The sequence below is a fragment of the Urtica dioica genome, chromosome 1, assembly GCF_054948205.1.
Source record: "Urtica dioica subsp. dioica isolate 48M chromosome 1, U.dioica_male_clone48M_v1_H2, whole genome shotgun sequence".
NCBI lineage: Eukaryota > Viridiplantae > Streptophyta > Magnoliopsida > Rosales > Urticaceae > Urtica > Urtica dioica.
Window position 1 is genome coordinate 46334131 of NC_142756.1, and position 22050 is coordinate 46356180.

The following is a 22050-nucleotide window of genomic DNA, read 5'->3' on the forward strand; positions in this document are numbered from 1 at the left end:
CCTTAATCCTGAAATGAGACATGCCATTTCACACCTTAGTATTCTCATTTGAGAAAGTCAAAGTTCGGACTCACTATGTGATTCCGAACAAGGCCTATTGGTGAAGTACTAAGTTGTGAGTCTGTCATGAGTAACTTTGTGAAGTTCTCATAGATATGGAATTCATGTACAAGATTGCTGAAATGCAATGTATGTCACCTCATGCTTTGTTCCTTGGAGTGTGAATAAATGAACTGGCCAGTGTCCAAATTGAGTCCTGACTCTTTTGGATGAAACAATGTGACTTGTTAGCTCCTCGTCAATACATTGTTTCTAACTTATTCACAAGCGACAAAGGAGTTGAGGAAATAACAGCTAGAAGGGTAAAATGGTAATTTAGTAAATCCCGACTAGCTGATGACATTCATGAAGGGTAGCATAGATAATATTCAGTGGATCCGCTCATTATAATTAGGTGAATTCTTGAGTAGAAAATAAATTCATTTGAACCGAGAGATTTTCAGTGTTAGCTCTTTAGTGGAGTCAGTTGGCATTAAGCTAAACTTGGAAAAGGTTTGTGAACTTTTGAGTCCAAGTGTTTAGCTAAAGCTTTGTTCATTTGGGTCCATGAGGTCACTGTCATGAATCACATCGATAGGAATAGTTAAACTGGAAGCTAAGTCAAAACAAGAACGAAAATAGTCAAAAGGGTATTTTTGTCTTTTGAGACAAAGGATGAAATGAATGTCAATAAATTTTTTGACAAGTTCATTTGATGACTTAATGTCACTCGGCCATGACTTGATCACTGGGCCTTGTGAATTAATTTCATTTCATAAGAATTTTATTGAAAATTCTTAATGGGCCTTTTCTTATGTTGTCATGAACAAGTGAAGAAAATTCTAGAAGCCTTTTCTAGTGAATACAGGCGCCCAAATACCCTAGAGATAGAGAGAATATTTTGTGCATAAATGTATGAAGATACTTGCCAAAAGAAAAAGAGGAAACAAATTTCATCTAAGGGAAACAAGAGGTAGGCGCCCAAGTTGAGAAAGAAGCAAGGCAAGGAACAAAAAAGGAAACAAATCCAAGGCTTAATGAAGCCTACCTTGGCCGAGTGCATCATAAAGGAAAAGAGGAAATTGGCTCATGAATATGTGATATTCTATAGAAGAGGAAACTACCTTATTGAAGGTGAGACCTCTCCTATAAATAGGAGCCTCATTCTTCTCATTTTTCTCATTCAACATAAGTTAGAGATTGAGAGACTCTCTCTCTAGACATTGTTGGCCGAACTCCTCTCTCTCTCTCTCTAGTTTATTTTCGATTTTTTCTTGTCTTGGCACCTAGGTCCTCACTCGACCTAGTGTTTAGATCTGCGACTTCGAGACTCGTTCTTAAGTCGTAGCGTTTAAAGGTGCCCACTCACTGATTCCTTCTTTTCGAGTGATTTAGTGATAGAAACTTTCGTGGTTGCTCGAGGTGCCGAGGAAAGAAAGAGAGACGTGCTGCGAGGGGAGACGAGCGTTGCAAAATTTCCACAAGCTTCTTCAAAGTTCAAGCTTCAAGAAAGGTTAGTAAACTTCTAGCTCATATTGGTTTTTAATTACATGTACTTGCACTTGTCTAGGTTAGTAAAAACTGTTTTACTTATAAAAGAAAATTTTTAAAATTCCGCCGCTTCCCGAAGCGTTAATTATTTTCTCAAACCCTAGATCGATTCTGTCGTCGGTCCGTCTCGGACCGACGAGAACTAAGGCATCGCTTAGATCCACGCGACCGGTGCAAGGCCCGCACAGCGGCTCCCGGCCGGCCAAGTGCCGTCCGGCCAGCTCCCGGCCGGCGGCCGCCCGGCGTATGACCGGCCCAAGGCCGGCGCTGGCCAAGGCCGGCTCTCCAAGGCCGGCGCTGGCCAAGGCCGGGCGCTCCAAGGCCGGCCTTCCACGGCCGGCGCTCCAAGGCCGGCCCTCCACGGCCGGCGCTCCAAGGCCGGCCTTCCACGGCCGGCGCTCCAAGACCGGCCCTCCACGGCCGGCGCTCCAAGGCCGGCCTTCCACGGCCGGCGCTCCAAGACCGGCCCTCCACGGCCGGCGCTCCAAGACCGGCCCTCCACGGCCGGCGCTCCAAGACCGGCCCTCCACGGCCGGCGCTCCAAGACCGGCCTTCCACGGCCGGCGCTCCAAGACCGGCCTTCCACGGCCGGCGCTCCAAGGCCGGCCCTCCGAGGCCGGCGCTCCAAGGCCGGCCCTCCAAGGCCGGCCCTCGGCCAAGGGGTTCCTCAAACACCTCTTGGCCGCCTATAAATATGAGGGTCTCCCCCTCGACCCAGGTAATCCATCTTTGAGTCCCGAAACGCTGCCGAACTCGTACTTCGCTCGTTTCGCTCATCTTTGGCCTCTAAACACCCCTAAAACCTCTATACTCCACCTCAATCTCACTAATGTTGAGCGTCGGAGAGGTAAACAGGGGCACCCCCCCTGTTTCCCCTTTGTAGTTCACGTGTCCTCTACTCCTTTTCAGGTACATTGACGAACTCAAGGGACATCCACAGCTAAGGGACGACCCGTGACACCGGGTCCGACACGCTCGAGTCAAGACGAGACCACTTGGTCCGGCCTTGGGTCTAACCGTCTTTCGCTCCTAAATAGTTGTCCGAAAAACTGCGACAACATTTTGGCGCTAGAAGGAGGGGATCTCTCGACCTTGACGACGCATTCCCTCTACCAGTTTTCTCCCTTTGTTATCACGACTCTCGAGAGATGAGTCATCTACCCACTACCTCCGCGGGTACCCGAGCGACGAGCTCGAGGTACGGTCTCCGAAACCTCGCGCACCGTCTTGAAGGGCAACCTCGCGATAGCGAGAGCCAGCCCCAAGACCCGGTGAACGACCCCGAGGCCGAGCTCCGAGAGGACACGGCCCGGCGGCTCGCGGAGCTCCTTGACCGTCCCGGCGTTGACAGCTCCCTCATCGCCGGTCTCCTCGGCTACGACGTCGAGGATCGATCTGCTCAAGATTACTCCGACCCCGAGTATGTGGAGGAGTCGTGGACCGACGAGGCCACCCCTAGCCTCGCTCAAACGCGACCCGAGAGGGCCAACGGTGCGTTGGCCGATCCTTTGTGCCCGGCGCGACAACAGGCACGGTCACAGTCCCGGGGACTCGCCCCCTCGGTTTCAAGAGGTGGCCGGACACGGCCCCTCGCCGAGGAAAGAGCGACTCTGGTCGACGATGGAGCCGATAGCCGAAGCGCTCGCCGGACGACCCGGCCAAGGGCGACCTCGCCTCGTCACGCACCAAGCGTGGACCTTAGACAGCGCTTGACGGCGCAGAGAAACTCCCGAGGGGAGGATCTCCGCCAAAGGCTAAATTCTCGAAGGGACGCGCTCCCCGCCGCAACTCTTGGCCGACCGCAGGCCAATGTCGTGGACCAAGCGTCCAATGAACGCCAACCGGTGACCCCCGTGGCCCCAACGATTGGCCCTGCCAACGGGCTTGATATGGTCACAAAGATCCAGAGCCTCCATAACCAAATCATCGAGATGAGGGAATCAGGGAGGCAAAGGCCGTACGGAGGGATCCAGGAATCATACTCTCCCTTCGCCGCACAAGTCCTCGCGCAGCCATGCGTGTGAATCTTTAAGTTACCGTCCATTCCCCCCTATGATGGACGTACGGACCCCCACTTCCACGTCCAACACTATGAGACGTGGATGACGATGCAAGGGCAGACGGACGCCACCCTCTGCCAAGCCTTCAGCCTGACCCTCACAGGGTCGGGCTTTGAGTGGTTCCAAAGTTTGAGGACTGGAAGCATCCCGTCCTTCCGGGCCTTGCGAGAGGCTTTCCTCGCTCGCTTTGCCACGCTTGTGGCACAAAAGAAATCGAAGACCCACCTCCTCTCCATTCGACAGGGGAGAGATGAGACGTTGAGACAATACCTCGCCCGCTTCACCGAGGAGTCTCACAAAGTCGAGGGCTTCGACGACAGGGACGCCATCACGGCGATTACCGAGGGAGTTCGCACGAGCGACTTCCTCAAGTCCGTTGTCGGGCAAGTCCCGCGAGACATGGCGGAGCTGATGACGAGAGCCCGCACACATATGGGAATCGAGGACTATCTCGATGGCCGCGATGGCCGGAAGTCAGGAGGACAAGGTAGTCGCCACCGCGAGGAACGGGACGAAGATCGCCCCGACCCTCAAAGCAAGAGGAGCAAGGGAGGCCGGGCCCCTAACGGTCGCCCCCTCTCCGGTCCAAGATCGTCGCACGTTGATAACTTTCGAGCGTTATCAACGTACACCCCGCTGAACACTCCGCAAGAGCGGATCCTAGCTCTACACCGCGACAAGCTAGGAAGTCCGGCTCCCCTTGCGAAGGACCCCGCGAAGAGGGATCGAAATAAGTTCTGTGAGTACCACCAGGATCACGGGCATCTGACGTCCGAGTGCTACCATCTTAGGCGTCAGATCGAGGCCCTGATTCAAGACGGGAAATTAAAGGAGTATGTCCTGAGAACGGTCGGGGCAGCCACGGTGCACGAAGGCCATCCATGGCAGGGAAGGAAGGGTCCGGCGACGGTGACTGTCATGGACCAGGCAGCGATTGAAGAACCGGAGAGCTCACAGCTGCATGTCGTGGGCTAAGCCCGTCCCCCTTTTCTCATTATGTCATTTTATTTCCAGTTTTAAGACAATCTCGAATTTCAATAAGGCCAATGGCCCAGGGATGTAATTTTTGACTATTTGTGCATGATAATTGCATCACATTTCACCTCGAAGTCTTTATCTTGCTGCATTAAAATTTCTAGTCTCCTCTACGAGTACACGAGAAACTCGGGGGGCTAATGGGAAACAATGCTAAAAAAAAAAAAAAAAAAAGACGCGCAAATCGATTATGCCTTCGTTGGCAAATCGAGAAAACAAGACGCGCACAATAAAAAAAAGACGTGCAAATCGATTATGCCTTCGTTGGCAAATCGAGAAAAGTAAGACGCGCACGAAACGACAAAGACGTGCAAATCGATTATGCCTTCGTTGGCAAATCGAGAAAAGTAAGACGCGCACAAAACAAAAAAGACGTGCAAATCGATTATGCCTTCGTTGGCAAATCGAGAAAAGTAAGACGCGCACAAAACAAAAAAGACGTGCAAATCGATTATGCCTTCGTTGGCAAATCGAGAAACGTAAGACGCGCACAAAACAAAAAAGACGTGCAAATCGATTATGCCTTCGTTGGCTAATCGAGAAAAGTAAGACGCGCACAAAACAAAAAAGACGTGCAAATCGATTATGCCTTCGTTGGCAAATCGAGAAAAGTAAGACGCGCACAAAACGACAAAGACGCGCAAATCGATTATGCCTTCGTTGGCAAATCGAGAAAAGTAAGACGCGCACAAAACGACAAAGACGTGCAAATCGATTATGCCTTCGTTGGCAAATCGAGAAAAGTAAGACGCGCACAAAAGAAAAAAGACGTGCAAATCGATTATGCCTTCGTTGGCAAATCGAGAAAAGTAAGACGCGCACAAAACAAAAAAGACGTGCAAATCGATTATGCCTTCGTTGTCAAATCGAGAAAACAAGACGCGCACAAAACAACGAAGACGCGCAAGTCGATTACGCCTTCGTGAGCGAATCGAGAAAACAAGACGCGCACAAGACAACAAAAGACGTGCAAATCGGTTATGCCTTCGTTGGCAAGTCGAGAAAGCAAGACGCGCACAACACGGTAAAGCTGTGCTAATCGATCACGCCCTCATTGGTAGATCGAGAAAATGAGCCACGCACGATCAACCCGAAACAAAAAGTCGTCCCCCGCGACGCGCGAAGGCCATTCCTCATGACCCAAACCCAATCCATATGAAAGCGTGGATTTTTAGTTTCCACTCGATCTACGCTCGACCAGAAACTCGGGGGGCTAATGTTGTCGGTCCGTCTCGGACCGACGAGAACTAAGGCATCGCTTAGATCCACGCGACCGGTGCAAGGCCCGCACAGCGGCTCCCGGCCGGCCAAGTGCCGTCCGGCCAGCTCCCGGCCGGCGGCCGCCCGGCGTATGACCGGCCCAAGGCCGGCGCTGGCCAAGGCCGGCTCTCCAAGGCCGGCGCTGGCCAAGGCCGGGCGCTCCAAGGCCGGCCCTCCACGGCCGGCGCTCCAAGGCCGGCCTTCCACGGCCGGCGCTCCAAGACCGGCCTTCCACGGCCGGCGCTCCAAGACCGGCCCTCCACGGCCGGCGCCCCAAGGCCGGCCCTCCACGGCCGGCGCTCCAAGGCCGGCCCTCCATGGCCGGCGCTCCAAGGCCGGCCTTCCACGGCCGGCGCTCCAAGGCCGGCCCTCCACGGCCGGCGCTCCAAGGCCGGCCTTCCACGGTCGGCGCTTCAAGACCGGCCCTCCACGGCCGGCGCTCCAAGGCCGGCCCTCCACGGCCGGCGCTCCAAGGCCGGCCCTCCACGGCCGGCGCTCCAAGGCCGGCCCTCCACGGCCGGCGCTCCAAGGCCGGCCCTCCACGGCCGGCGCTCCAAGACCGGCCCTCCACGGCCGGCCCTCCAAGACCGGCCCTCCACGGCCGGCGCTCCAAGACCGGCCCTCCACGGCCGGCGCTCCAAGGCCGGCCTTCCACGGCCGGCGCTCCAAGACCGGCCCTCCACGGCCGGCGCTCCAAGACCGGCCTTCCACGGCCGGCGCTCCAAGACCGGCCTTCCACGGCCGGCGCTCCAAGGCCGGCCCTCCAAGGCCGGCCCTCGGCCAAGGGGTTCCTCAAACACCTCTTGGCCGCCTATAAATATGAGGGTCTCCCCCTCGACCCAGGTAATCCATCTTTGAGTCCCGAAACGCTGCCGAACTCGTACTTCGCTCGTTTCGCTCATCTTTGGCCTCTAAACACCCCTAAAACCTCTATACTCCACCTCAATCTCACTAATGTTGAGCGTCGGAGAGGTAAACAGGGGCACCCCCCCTGTTTCCCCTTTGTAGTTCACGTGTCCTCTACTCCTTTTCAGGTACATTGACGAACTCAAGGGACATCCACAGCTAAGGGACGACCCGTGACACCGGGTCCGACACGCTCGAGTCAAGACGAGACCACTTGGTCCGGCCTTGGGTCTAACCGTCTTTGGCTCCTAAATAGTTGTCAATAGGGGCACCCCCCCTGTTTCCCCTTTGTAGTTCACGTGTCCTCTACTCCTTTTCAGGTACATTGACGAACTCAAGGGACATCCACAGCTAAGGGACGACCCGTGACACCGGGTCCGACACGCTCGAGTCAAGACGAGACCACTTGGTCCGGCCTTGGGTCTAACCGTCTTTGGCTCCTAAATAGTTGTCCGAAAAACTGCGACAACAGATTCCAACATGGACATCATTGGAAAACTCCCTAGAGTGCCAAGACAATACGAGTACGCCATGATTCACAATCTTCGTAACGAGGTGCGTGACCTGCGTGAAGGCGGCGTGGCCGGTGATGCATACGGGGTCGTGGAAGAACATTCCTCTCCCTTCACCGCCCAAATCCTTGCTGAGGTGTGCACGGGAAACTTCAAACTCCCGAATTTCCCTCCATACAATGGGAAATCTGATCCCACGTATCACATCCAACATTACGAAACTTAGATGACGATGCAGGGCGTCTCACCTGGGGCTCTATGCCAAGCTTTTAGTTTTACCCTCACCGGACTCGGTTTCGAGTGGTTTAAGAATCTAAGACCAGGGAGCGTCCAATCGTTCAAAGACCTGAAGGACATGTTCCTGGCACGATTTGCTACATCCATTGTCCAAAAGAAGACCAAGATGTACTTATGGTCAATCAGGCAAGAGAATACGAGTCCTTGAGACAATATCTCACTCGATTCACCACAGAATCGAACAAGGTCGACCGCTTTGATGACAGTGACGCAATTACAGCCATCATCGAGGGCTTGCGCACTGGAGACTTCCTAAAGTCCGTCGTCGGCAGGGTCCCTTCTACGATGGCCGAGTTAATGAACCGAGCCAAAACCTTTATGGGGGTAGAAGATTACCTCGACGGCCGTACGAGCGGCCACCAAAGTTCCCGCCGTCGAGATGAGTCCGGCAGCGAGCGAAGTAACCCCCGCAAAAGGGCGAACAAGGGCGGTCCCACTACCGATAGCCGACCCCCTACGTCTCAAAAGCCGCGTCTGTTGGAATCGATCTAGGGTTTGAGAAAAAGTTTAACGCTTCGTTAAGCGGCGGAATATTAAAAATTTTCTTTTAAAGTAAAACTAGTTTTTACTAACCTAGACAAGAGCATGTACATGTAAATAAAAACTAATATGAGCTATTAAAGTTACTAACCTTTCTTGAAGCTTGAACCTTGTAGAAGCTTTTGGAAAGTTGCAACGCTCGTCTCCCCTCGCAGCACGTCTCTCTTCCTTTCCTCGGCACCTCGAGCAACCACGAAAGTTTCTATCACTAAATCACTCGAAAAGAAGGAATCAGTGAGTGGGCACTTTTAAACACTACGACTTAAGAACGAGTCTCAAAGTCGCAGAGCTAAAGACTAGGTCGAGTGAGGACCTAGGTGCCAAGACAAGAGAAAACCGAAAATAAACTAGAGAGAGAGAGAAGAGGACTTCGGCCAAGTTCTAGAGAGAGAGTCTCTCAAATCTCTTAAACTTGGATGAATGAATTGTGAGGAAATGAGGCTCCTATTTATAGGAGAGGTCTCACCTTCAATAAGGTAGTTTCCTCTTCTATAGAATATCACATATTCATGAGCAATTTCCTCTTTTTTCCCTTTGAGATACTCGGCCAAGCTAGGGCTTCTAGAAGCCTTGATTTGTTTCCTATTTTGTTCAAGGCTTGCCTTGTCTCTCAATGTGGCCGATTCCCTTGTGCATCCTTATGCAAATTTGTTTCCTCTTTTTCTTTTGGCAAGTATCTAAATACATTTATGCACAAAATAAACTCTCCTATTTCTCTATTAGGGTAGGCGCCCAAGTCTCTCTAGAAGGAGCTTCTAGAAGCTTCTTCATTTGTTCATGACAACATGAGAAAGGCCCATTAAGAATTTTCAATAAAATTCTCATGAAACGAAATTAATTCACAAGGCCCAATGATCAAGTCATGGCCGAGTGAAACATGTCACAAAATGACCTTGTCAAAAAATTTATTGACATTCATTTCATCCTTTGTCTCTAAAGACAAAAATACCCTTTTAACTATTTTCGTTCTTGTTTTGGCTTAGCTTCCAGTTTAACTATTCCTATCGATGTGATTCGTGACAGTGACCTCATGGACCCAAATGAACAAAGCTTTAGCTAAACACTTGGACTCAAAAGTTCACAAACCTTTTCCAAGTTTAGCTTAATGCCAACTGACTCCACTAAAGAGCTGACACTCAAAATCTCTCGGTTCAAATGAATTTATTTTCTACTCAAGAATTCGACCTAATTATGATGAGCGGATCCACTGAATATTATCTATTGTTTACCCTTCATGAATGTCATCAGCTAGTCGGGATTTACTAAATTACCATTTTACCCTTCTAGCTGTTATTTCCTCAACTCCTTTGTCGCTTGTGAATAAGTTAGAAACAATGTATTGACGAGGAGCTAACAAGTCACATTGTTTCATCCAAAAGAGTCAAGACTCAATTTGGACACTGGCCAGTTCATTTATTCACACTCCAAGGAACAAAGCATGAGGTGACATACATTGCATTTCAGCAATCTTGTACATGAATTCCATATCTATGAGAACTTCACAAAGTTACTCATGACAGACTCACAGCTTAGTACTTCACCAATAGGCCTTGTTCGGAATCACATAGTGAGTCCGAACTTTGACTTTCTCAAATGAGAATACTAAGGTGTGAAATGGCATGTCTCATTTCAGGATTAAGGTAAGCATGATGCAATTCATACATAGCGACTTCGAGACATAAGAGGTTAAATGGTTTGTTCTTATCTTGTCTCTAGAAGTGCGCTGGTCAATTCAGTACCTTCGGAAGATACCTAGAAGAACTATAGAGTTCCTAACTCTCAATGCCTCATAACCAGACATCATAGATTCTTCTAACAATCATACTGAGGTCAATAGTCCTTTGACCCTAAGATTGCGAATATATCGTTTTAAGCAAACTACGAAGAGTTTGTTCATGCAAATCTACATTTGTCTCTTCGTAAGTTGTTAAGTTTGTTTATGGACTAAAAGACTATTGTTTTATCATAAAGCTTCAGACAAGGAAGATTGAATGAACGTTTCAACTTCATTAGTGAATGAATAGGCAATTACAAGCAAGAGTCTTCATGAGACTTTATTACATCAAATGTTCAAAATAAAGACTACAACTCTTCTTGTGGGCACCATTGACAACAAACTCCCACTTGACTCAAAGAAGGTGTGTGTAGTCCTTCATGCCTAATCCCTCACGATGTTGGTCGAAGACCTTGTTCGCTAGGGCCTTGGTGAATGGATCTGCGAGGTTGTCCACCGTTGAGATCTTCTTCACTTCCACGTCTCCGCGCTGCACGATCTCTCGAATCAAATGGTATTTCCTCTCAATATGCTTAGAGCGCTTATGGCTTCTAGGTTCCTTTGAGTTAGCGACAGCCCCACTATTATCACAATAAAGGGTCATGGGCTCGTCGACGTTTGGAACAATTTCCAAATACTTAAGGAACTTTCTAAGCCATACAGCCTCTTTGGATGCTTCACAAGCAGCCACATATTCTGCTTCCATTGTGGAGTCAGCAATGCAGGATTGCTTAATACTCCTCCACACGACAGCTCCACCATTAAGGATGAACACAGATCCCGAAGTGGATTTCCTGGAATCCTTATCCGCTTGAAAATCGGAGTCGGTATATCCCGTCATAGTCAGGTCAGTACCTGAGTATGTAAGCATCAAGTTCCTAGTTCTTCGAAGATACTTAAGAACATGCTTAACAGCAATCCAGTGCTCGGGTCCAGGGTTGGATTGGAAACGACTAACTACGCCAACGGCGAAACATATATCAGGTCGGGTGCAAAGCATAGCATACATGAGGCTTCCTACGGCAGAGGCGTAAGGAATTTTCCTCATGTCTTCAATCTCTTGTGCAGTCTTGGGAGACTGGTCCTTAGAGAGTGAAACTCCATGCCTAAAGGGTGTTTGACCCCTCTTGCAGTCTTGCATCGAGAAGCGATCCATCACCTTATCAATATAAGATGCTTGAGAGAGCGACAGGGTCCGGTTTTTCCTATCTCGAAAGATTTTGATTCCCAGAATGTATGCAGCTTCTCCTAGATCCTTCATATCGAATTGCTTTGCCAGCCAGACCTTAACCTTAGATAACTTACCCACGTCATTACCAATGAGTAGTATATCATCGACATATAGTACCAGAAACACAACTTTGCCTTCGTGTATTAACTTGTAAACACAAGGCTCATCTATTGACTGTTCAAAGCCGAAGCTCTTTACAGTTTCATCGAATCTAATATTCCATGACCTATATGCTTGCTTTAGTCCATAAATGGATTTAAGCAACTCACAAACCTTGGTCTCTTGACCTTTATCCACGAAACCGTCTGGTTGAGCCATGTAAATGCGCTCTTCAAGATTGCCATTCAGAAAGGCTGTCTTGACATCCATTTGCCAGATCTCATAGTCGAGAGCTGCAGCTATGGATAGGAGTATGCGGATGGATTTAAGCATCGCGACTGGCGAGAAGGTTTCTTCATAGTCAATCCCTTCTTTTTGGGTATAACCCTTTGCCACAAGTCGTGCTTTGAACGTCTCAACGTTCCCATCAGGACCCCTTTTCTTCTTGTATATCCACTTACACCCTACGGGTTTAATCCCTTCAGGAAGGTCTACAAGTTTCCAGACTTTGTTGACATACATCGAGTGCATTTCAACTTTCATGGCGTCAAGCCAAAGGTTTGATTCAGAACAAGCCATCGCTTGGCTATAGGAAACAGGGTCATCCATGTCGGAGACGGCTACGAGAGAGTCTCCATAAGACATGTACCTGTCAGGCTTTTGAGTAGCCCTCCCACTACGTCGAAGTACTACTTGACGAGATTCTGATGAGTTAGGTTGTGTTTCAGTTGGGGTAAGAACAGTTCTCACAGACGAGGTAGAAGCTTCCTCACCCAACTTTTCTTCAAGCACAATTTTGCTTCTAGGTTTTGCATCCTTCATAAAGTCCTCCTCAAGGAAACGAGCATTCGTGCTAACGAAAGTCTTATCGTCCTCGGGACTATAGAAAGTAAAACCTTTGGTTTCCTTCGGATATCCTACAAACAGGCACAATTCTGACCTACTAGCCAACTTGCTAGTCTTTTGCCTCAGCACGTGTGCAGGGCAACCCCAAATTCGGATGCGGCCAAGATTCACTTTACGGCCAGTCCATCGTTCATAAGGAGTACCAGGAACCGTCTTGGACAGAACTTGGTTCAGAATGTAGGCGGCTGTTTCGAGGGCATATCCCCAAAAGGAAAGCGGGAGTGATGAGTAACTCATCATCGATCTAACCATCTCCATAAGAGTTCGGTTTCTTCTCTCTGACACTCCGTTTTGTTGAGGTGTGCCAGGTGCGGTAAGCTGAGAAGCGATACCTTCTTCTTTAAGAAAGTCATCGAACTCTCCAGACATATACTCACCACCTCGATCAGATCGAAGGGTTTTGATCACTTTGCCAGTTTGCTTTTCCACTAAAGCCCTAAAGACCTTAAATACGTTAAAGGTCTCGGATTTGTGTTTAAGCAAATAGACAAACCCATATCTTGAGTAGTCATCAGTGAAGGTAACGAAGTATTCGTATCCTCCACGTGCCTGTTGGTTGAGCGGACCACATACATCAGAATGTATTAGTTCCTGCAACTCAGTGGCTCTTCGACCCTTATCGGAGAAAGGTCGCTTAGTCATTTTTCCTTCTATGCAGGATTCACAAGTAGGTAGTGAACCTATTGCAGAGGCTTGGAGTGGACCATCCCTCACAAGTCTCTTAATCCTATCTAGACTGATATGACCAAGTCTTAAGTGCCAGAGGTATGTTGATTTTGTTAGATCGGAGGATTCAGAAAGTTTGATCCTCTTTGGCTCCCTAATTAGATCGTTATCTATTTCGGTGTCTAAAAGAGAAGGTTGAGTGGGATAGATGTAAAAAAGACCATTCTTCATACATGCATCAGTGACGAAAGAATTAGAAAAAGAAATACGAATTCCATTCTTTATAAACTTTAAATAATAATCTTGCTCGAAAAGTTGAGCAACAGATACTAGGTTTTTCCCAAAGGAAGGAACATAATAAACATTATTCAAATTTAAAGTTCGATCTTCAAAAGATAGCGTCACGGATCCCACAGCCTTCGCAGACACCACGCTCTCATCACCCCACTTGAAGCAGAAGTCGCCATCCTCTAAGCTTTTGCTTTTCCTAAAACCAGTCAAGGAGCAGCAAATATGGTTAGTAGCAGCGGAGTCAATAATCCACGATGATACATTATCAGCTACTAAACAGGCTTCAGTAACAAGTACAATACCTTTTGCTTTGGTTTTGAGGTAGGCAGGACAGTTCCTACGCCAGTGACCAGGCTCGTTGCAGTGGTGGCACTTGTCGTTAGACTTGTCCACCTTTGGAGCCTTTGGCGCCTTCTTCTTCGTTTGAACCTTAGGTTGGTTCTTTTTCTCGGCATTGCGAGGTCTCTTCTTAGATCCAGAGGTGGAGGCAGTAGCATGTACTTCTCCTTGAGCCCTCTTTTTCTTAGTGAGTGCCTCAGCGGTTTGAAGTTCCTTCATGAGCTCGGTAACAGTGTACTCCAGCTTGTTCATGGAATAGTTCAACTTGAAGGTATCAAAGGTTTCGGGGAGAGTTTCCAAGATCATATCTATTTTAGTCTCCCCATCAATCTCAGATCCAAGAATCTCCATTTCGTTTAGATAGCTAATGATCAGCATCATATGATCTCTAACGGGAGTTCCAGCCTTCATACGACAGTTCATGAATTCTCGGACCGCTTGTTGCCTAGCTTGACGTCCTTGCCCTCCAAACATCTCATGGAGATTGTAGAGCATATCGGTGGCAGTTTCATAATCACGATGTTGTTGTTGCAACACATTGTTCATCGATGCCAAAATATAGCACCTCGCAATCTCATCGGATCGAAGCCAGGCCGCCAGGGCGTCTTTCTCCTCTTGCGTCGAATCTTCATTCGTTTGAGGACAGGGGGTGGTGAGAACCCATTTGTGCTTGTCGACAGTAAGGACTATGTCGAGGTTACGTTTCCAGTCGACGTAATTGTCGCCTTCGAGTTTATTTGAGGAAAGAATTGTTGAGAGAGGGTTGAGAGACATATTGCCTATAACAGTTGAAACAAGTTTATGATTAGTCTTTGGTTTAGGATTTAAGTTTTATTAAGACTTTTATAAAATCCAAAGGTGTTATAAACTAAACGATAATTTACTCCCTTAAGAGAAGGCCGCAAAAAATCTCCATTTATAAGTAAATGACACATCATTAATGCTAAGCCAAGATGTCAGTACATCATTTTGACTAGCCACCTTGTAAATTGGTTTGATCACTCATATCCTTTCGCAGAGCCTTAAGGAAGGATACTAGGGATTGAGCCTAAGTGTGCAACCAACCACTTAGTCCAAAGGTTCAGCTTTGAGAAACAATCCCCCAAGGGGAGGCCTTGCCATCATTGCATCACTCTCGGACGTAGCTCATTGAGCAATGATCGAAGCAATAACGCCTTGGAGTACTCACATTTAAGTGAGGGTCGCAAGAGCGGCTCTTAGTCCCACGTTATTGCATCTTTCATTAGTGTTGGGGATCGCGGGTTACAAACAACGAGTATAACCCTCCCACTTAGTTTTTGGAGTTGGTTCATCGACTCTTATAAGTTCGGAAACAAATTTCCTAGTTAGAGAGCGACAGAGCGGACAACTAGAAGAGAATCCTAGATCGACATGTTCAGAGCAGTATTAGTGCATAAAGGCACAAGGGACATACTCGATCTTTTCCTATTTTCTATTTCGGGAAAGTGCGTGAGGGAAGTGTGAACTTCAACTCACTCGAACACTTGAAAATTTGAGATTACACATCTTTTTATTTTTCGGTTTTGTCTACAAAGAGACCTCCCACTCAAAATTTCAAGAGCATATAGATTTTGAACATATGTGATATAGATATAGTTTTGAAAACATTTTGAAAACTTATTTGATTTGGATGACAAAATATTTTCAAGTTTGAAAGTGAAAAAGGTTTTTCAAAATTCAAACTAGTTTTGTAAAAATTCAATTTCAATTAAACTTTCAAAAATCAAAACATTTTAATCTTACACATCATGTTTATAATCATATGAAAAACATTTTTGCTCAAGAAAGTTTTCTCATTAGAGTTCTATAACTCATGGTAGTGGGGTTTGAAAATCCGGATTTCTAAAAAAACTGGAGTTTCAGACAGCCGCGCACCTCAGAGTAAAATCGCCATAACTGGCGGCTCCGATGTCCTTTTGAGCCGAAATTGGTGGCATTGGACAGAGGACAGACAGAGCTTTAATTTGATTCAAGAATCATTAAATTTCGATTTCTGAGCAGAGAGTTATGCCGCTTTTAATGCGGGTTTACATTCCAGCTCGAAGAAAAAGAAATAAATTAAAGCTTTGTCCTTTTAGGTGCGAAAAAGAATCGAGTGTAACGGAGCGTTTTATGAAGTTGTTTAAAGCTTTTATTTGTGTTTTATTAGCAGGGTAATAACATAGAATAAAAGAAATAACAACATGCATAAAACGATTCAAGTAAATAAACGAAACTAGCAAGAAAATAAAACTAGTCACAAAATTTACTCGAAAAATCTCAAACCTTTAAAACACGTTTTTCAATATAAAAAATTAAAAACTTTTAGAACTGATTCTAATGTGTTTTAACATCATCCCAAACTCATAGAAAATCAACATGGTTTTTAATTTAAAGGCATGAGCAATAAATTAAAAAAAATCTAAGATTACAATTCTAACTTGTCACAAAATTAGTAAACTTTCGAAAACGATTTTCAAGCTCATAATTTAAAAACATGCACATGCATTCCTTTGACCATAGCTCTGATACCATTTGTTGGAATCGATCTAGGGTTTGAGAAAAAGTTTAACGCTTCGTTAAGCGGCGGAATATTAAAAATTTTCTTTTAAAGTAAAACTAGTTTTTACTAACCTAGACAAGAGCATGTACATGTAAATAAAAACTAATATGAGCTATTAAAGTTACTAACCTTTCTTGAAGCTTGAACCTTGTAGAAGCTTTTGGAAAGTTGCAACGCTCGTCTCCCCTCGCAGCACGTCTCTCTTCCTTTCCTCGGCACCTCGAGCAACCACGAAAGTTTCTATCACTAAATCACTCGAAAAGAAGGAATCAGTGAGTGGGCACTTTTAAACACTACGACTTAAGAACGAGTCTCAAAGTCGCAGAGCTAAAGACTAGGTCGAGTGAGGACCTAGGTGCCAAGACAAGAGAAAACCGAAAATAAACTAGAGAGAGAGAGAAGAGGACTTCGGCCAAGTTCTAGAGAGAGAGTCTCTCAAATCTCTTAAACTTGGATGAATGAATTGTGAGGAAATGAGGCTCCTATTTATAGGAGAGGTCTCACCTTCAATAAGGTAGTTTCCTCTTCTATAGAATATCACATATTCATGAGCAATTTCCTCTTTTTTCCCTTTGAGATACTCGGCCAAGCTAGGGCTTCTAGAAGCCTTGATTTGTTTCCTATTTTGTTCAAGGCTTGCCTTGTCTCTCAATGTGGCCGATTCCCTTGTGCATCCTTATGCAAATTTGTTTCCTCTTTTTCTTTTGGCAAGTATCTAAATACATTTATGCACAAAATAAACTCTCCTATTTCTCTATTAGGGTAGGCGCCCAAGTCTCTCTAGAAGGAGCTTCTAGAAGCTTCTTCATTTGTTCATGACAACATGAGAAAGGCCCATTAAGAATTTTCAATAAAATTCTCATGAAACGAAATTAATTTACAAGGCCCAATGATCAAGTCATGGCCGAGTGAAACATGTCACAAAATGACCTTGTCAAAAAATTTATTGACATTCATTTCATCCTTTGTCTCTAAAGACAAAAATACCCTTTTAACTATTTTCGTTCTTGTTTTGGCTTAGCTTCCAGTTTAACTATTCCTATCGATGTGATTCGTGACAGTGACCTCATGGACCCAAATGAACAAAGCTTTAGCTAAACACTTGGACTCAAAAGTTCACAAACCTTTTCCAAGTTTAGCTTAATGCCAACTGACTCCACTAAAGAGCTGACACTCAAAATCTCTCGGTTCAAATGAATTTATTTTCTACTCAAGAATTCGACCTAATTATGATGAGCGGATCCACTGAATATTATCTATTGTTTACCCTTCATGAATGTCATCAGCTAGTCGGGATTTACTAAATTACCATTTTACCCTTCTAGCTGTTATTTCCTCAACTCCTTTGTCGCTTGTGAATAAGTTAGAAACAATGTATTGACGAGGAGCTAACAAGTCACATTGTTTCATCCAAAAGAGTCAAGACTCAATTTGGACACTGGCCAGTTCATTTATTCACACTCCAAGGAACAAAGCATGAGGTGACATACATTGCATTTCAGCAATCTTGTACATGAATTCCATATCTATGAGAACTTCACAAAGTTACTCATGACAGACTCACAACTTAGTACTTCACCAATAGGCCTTGTTCGGAATCACATAGTGAGTCCGAACTTTGACTTTCTCAAATGAGAATACTAAGGTGTGAAATGGCATGTCTCATTTCAGGATTAAGGTAAGCATGATGCAATTCATACATAGTGACTTCGAGACATAAGAGGTTAAATGGTTTGTTCTTATCTTGTCTCTAGAAGTGCGCTGGTCAATTCAGTACCTTCGGAAGATACCTAGAAGAACTATAGAGTTCCTAACTCTCAATGCCTCATAACCAGACATCATAGATTCTTCTAACAATCATACTGAGGTCAATAGTCCTTTGACCATAAGATTGCGAATATATCGTTTTAAGCAAACTACGAAGAGTTTGTTCATGCAAATCTACATTTGTCTCTTCGTAAATTGTTAAGTTTGTTTATGGACTAAAAGACTATGGTTTTATCATAAAGCTTCAGACAAGGAAGATTGAATGAACGTTTCAACTTTATTAATGAATGAATAGGCAATTACAAGCAAGAGTCTTCATGAGACTTTATTACATCAAATGTTCAAAATAAAGACTACAACTCTTCTTGTGGGCACCATTGACAACAGCGTCTTGCGAGCAATTTGAGAGATTACTCGGGTTACACTCCCTTGAACGCCCCGGTAGAGCAAATCTACGCTGTGGCGCGTGACAAGTTCGTCGCTCCGGCTCCAATAAGGGGCAACCCCGCGTCTCGCGACCGATCCCGCTATTGCGAGTTCCACCGGGATTACGGTCACACGACCGCTCAGTGCTTCCATCTTAGGAAACAAATTGAGACATTAATCCAGAAGGGAGAGCTCAAAGAGTTCGTCCTTCGCTTTGCAGGAGCGGCGGCCCCGCCGATAACAGGCCACAGCCTGAGAAAGGTGGAGGGTCCAACGCTAACACCGACCGCACAGCGGTCGCAGCTACGGCTGATGCGCAGCTCCACGTCGTCACCACCATACTAGGTGGCTTGCAAGAAGGGGACTCAGCTCGGCAAAGGAAAAAGCTCCTCAGAGCTGCCTCTCAAGAAGGCCTTGCCGGGCAGGTTAACCTCACCTACGAGGAACCTCCGTCCGTACCTCATGAGACGATACAATTCACCAATGAAGAGGCCAAGCGAGTTGTGCACCCGCACAATGACGCTATAGTCCTCAAGGCCCAGGTGGCCAACAACTTAGTAAAAAGAGTTCTTATAGATAACGGCAGCGCGGCCGATATAATCTTTAAGACCACCCTCGAGCACATGAAGCTCGGGGGGCTCCGCCCTGTCCCAACTCAGACACCCCTGTTTGGGTTCACGGGAGAAAAGGTCATGACTGAAGGAATCATTGATTTACCAGTCACCTTCGGAACTACCGGAGGCATCGAAGTCGTTCACATGGTCCCCTTTCTTGTGGTCGACCAGGAGTCGCCCTACAATGTTATCATTGGGCGACCCACGTTGAACAGACTAAGGGCTATCACGTCCACTTATCACTTACTAGTGAAATTCCCCACCGAAGAGGGAATTGGCGTCATGGCCGGTGATCAAACCCAGGCGAGGATATGCTACGTCCAAGGCGTGGATGGCAAGCCCGCTGAAAAAAAGGGTTAACACGATCTACCAACTGGAAGACGACTACCCGTGTGATCAAAAAGACGCATGGCAACTCGGGGAATTAGACCCCCGCGACGATGTCGAGAGGTTGAAATTTGACACCCCCGATGATCTCACTTCGATCGTTCTCGACGAAGCTAAACCTGACCAGGTAGTAAAGATCGGTGCACAACTCCCTCTCGCCATCAAAACTCAACTCGCGTCCTTCCTTCGGGAGTTTAAGGATGTCTTTGCATGGACACATGCAGACATGCCCGGCATAGACCCCGATGTGATTGTGCACCGATTGAATGACGATAAAACCATCGCTGAAAAGGTACAAGCTAGACGTGCGTTCAACCCCGAACGGTACCTAGCAATAAATGAGGAAGTCGAAAAACTTCTCTCCGCTGGTTTCATCCAAGAAGCCAAGTACCCAAAGTGGGTGGCCAATGTGGTCATGGTCAAAAAGCCCAACGGGAAGTGGCGCATTTGCATAGATTACAAAGATCTTATCAAAGCCTGCCCGAAAGATTGCTAAGTTTCATGGACGCCTACTCGGGCTATAACCAAATACGAATGCACGAGCCCGATCAGATCAAGACAACCTTTGTCACTGATCGCGGCCTCTACTGCTACAAGGTCATGCCTTTCGGCCTTAAGAATGCAGGAGCTACTTACCGACGATTGGTAAACCGGATCTTTGCCGACCTAATCGGCAAGACCATGGAAGTGTACGTGGATGACATGCTTGTTAAAAGCCTAGTGGCTACCAACCACGTAGACAACCTGAGGGAGATGTTCTTAATCCTCCGCCGGTACAAAATGAAGCTTAACCCCAACAAATGTGTGTTCGGGGTCGAGTCCGGTAAGTTCCTAGGCTACATAGTTAGCCGTCGAGGTATCGAAGCGAACCCCGAGAAAATCAAGGCTCTCCTTGACATGAAGTCCCCGCGACGTGTCAAGGAAGTCCAAAGTCTGACCGGTCGGATTGCCGCCCTATCGCGTTTTGTGGCCAAAGCAACCGACAAGTGTCAACCGTTCTTCAAAGCGATTAAGAAGACGGACGGCTTTGAATGGACGGACGAGTGCGAAAAGGCCTTCCAAGAAATGAAGGCCTACTTCGGGACACCTCCGTTCCTCTCCAAGCCAAAAGAAGGCGAGACGCTTTACATCTACCTCGCCGTCTCCGAACGAGCTGTGACCGCTGTGCTGATCCGTGAAGAAGATAGGGCTCAATGGCCCATCTTCTACATAAGAAAAGCCCTACTTGACGCCGAAACGCGTTATACAGAGATAGAAAAGCTCTCTCTTGCTCTCCTCGTAGCCGCCAAAAAGCTACGCGCATACTTCCAGGCTCACCCAATCATTGTTCGAACCGGACACCCAATCGGTAAGGCTCTTCAAAATGGAACATCGACTCGCATGGCGATCTGGTCCCAAGAATTGAGCGAGTACGGGATTGAGTTTCATCCGAGGCCGGCAATAAAGGGTCAAGCCTTAGCTGATTTCGTGGCAAAATTCTCCTACACTCCCGACATGGGAAGAGCAGAAGACGGTTCGACCGACGACTTGTCGGCTCGAAAGAGAAAGGTCGACCCTACGGGTCCCATCTGGGAACTACATGTAGACGGAGCATCTAATGCCCAAGGAGCAGCCGCCGGCGTGATTCTGACAAACCCCGACTAGGAAAAGTTACGCTACGCCCTCCACTACGGATTCCAGGCCTCAAACAATGAGGCCGAGTACGAAGCCCTCATCGTAGGGCTGGAGCTCTCTCAAAAGCTCAACGTACAGAATTTACGAATACACTGTGACTCGCGGTTGATCATAAATCAGGTTAAAGGCGACTACGTTGCCAAAGAACCTAACATGATCGCCTACTTGGCAAAGACAAATGCCAAGCTAGATGCCTTCTCCTGGTTCGAGATTATCCAGATCCCACGAGAAGAGAACTCCGAGGCTGATGCCTTAGCTCGCCTCGGATCCGGTATCACCGAAGATGGGTTGGGAACCACCCCAATAGAGTCTCTCTCGCGACCATCCGTCTCACGTGACGAGGTGGGAACGATTGAGAGCGCCGACATTATCGGCAAGCTTCCCAAAGCCCCGAGGCAATACGAATACACCATCGTCGCTATCGACTACTTCACCAAGTCGGTCGAAGCCGAGCCTCTGGCCAGGATCACCGAGGCCAACACCACGAACTTTGTCTGGAAGTCAATAATATGCAGCCACGGCATCCCCGCATCAATCATGACCGATAACGGCGCGCAGTTCGACAACGCGAGGGTTAGAGAGATCTGCGCCCAACTAAGGATAAGCAAAACATTCTCATCCCCGCGACATCCACAGGCTAATGGCCAAGTGGAAACCGTCAACAAGACGATTAAGAGCAACCTCAAGAAAAAGCTCGAAGCCAAAAAAGGCGCCTGGGCTGAAGAACTGCTTTTCATCCTATGGGCCTATCAAACGACCGCTCGAAACTCCACCGGAGAGACCCCCTTCTCCCTAGCTTTTGGGGTTGAGGCGGTGGTCCCCGTGGAAGTAGAAGTCCCCACCTATCGGGTTGACACTTTCGACGAAAAAGAAAATGATGAAGCCATGCGCCTCGAACTGGATCTAATTGATGAGAAAAGATCCGAGGCTCTCACCAGACTCGCTGCACAAAAGCGAAAGGTCGAGAGATACTACAACGCCAAAGTCAAAAGGCAGATCTTCGCCGTCGGCAGCCTTGTACTCAGATGCGTGTTCCAAAACACCCAAGTGCAAGGCGCCGGAGTCCTAGGCCCAAATTGGGAAGGACCGTATAGAGTCCGACAAGTCATACAC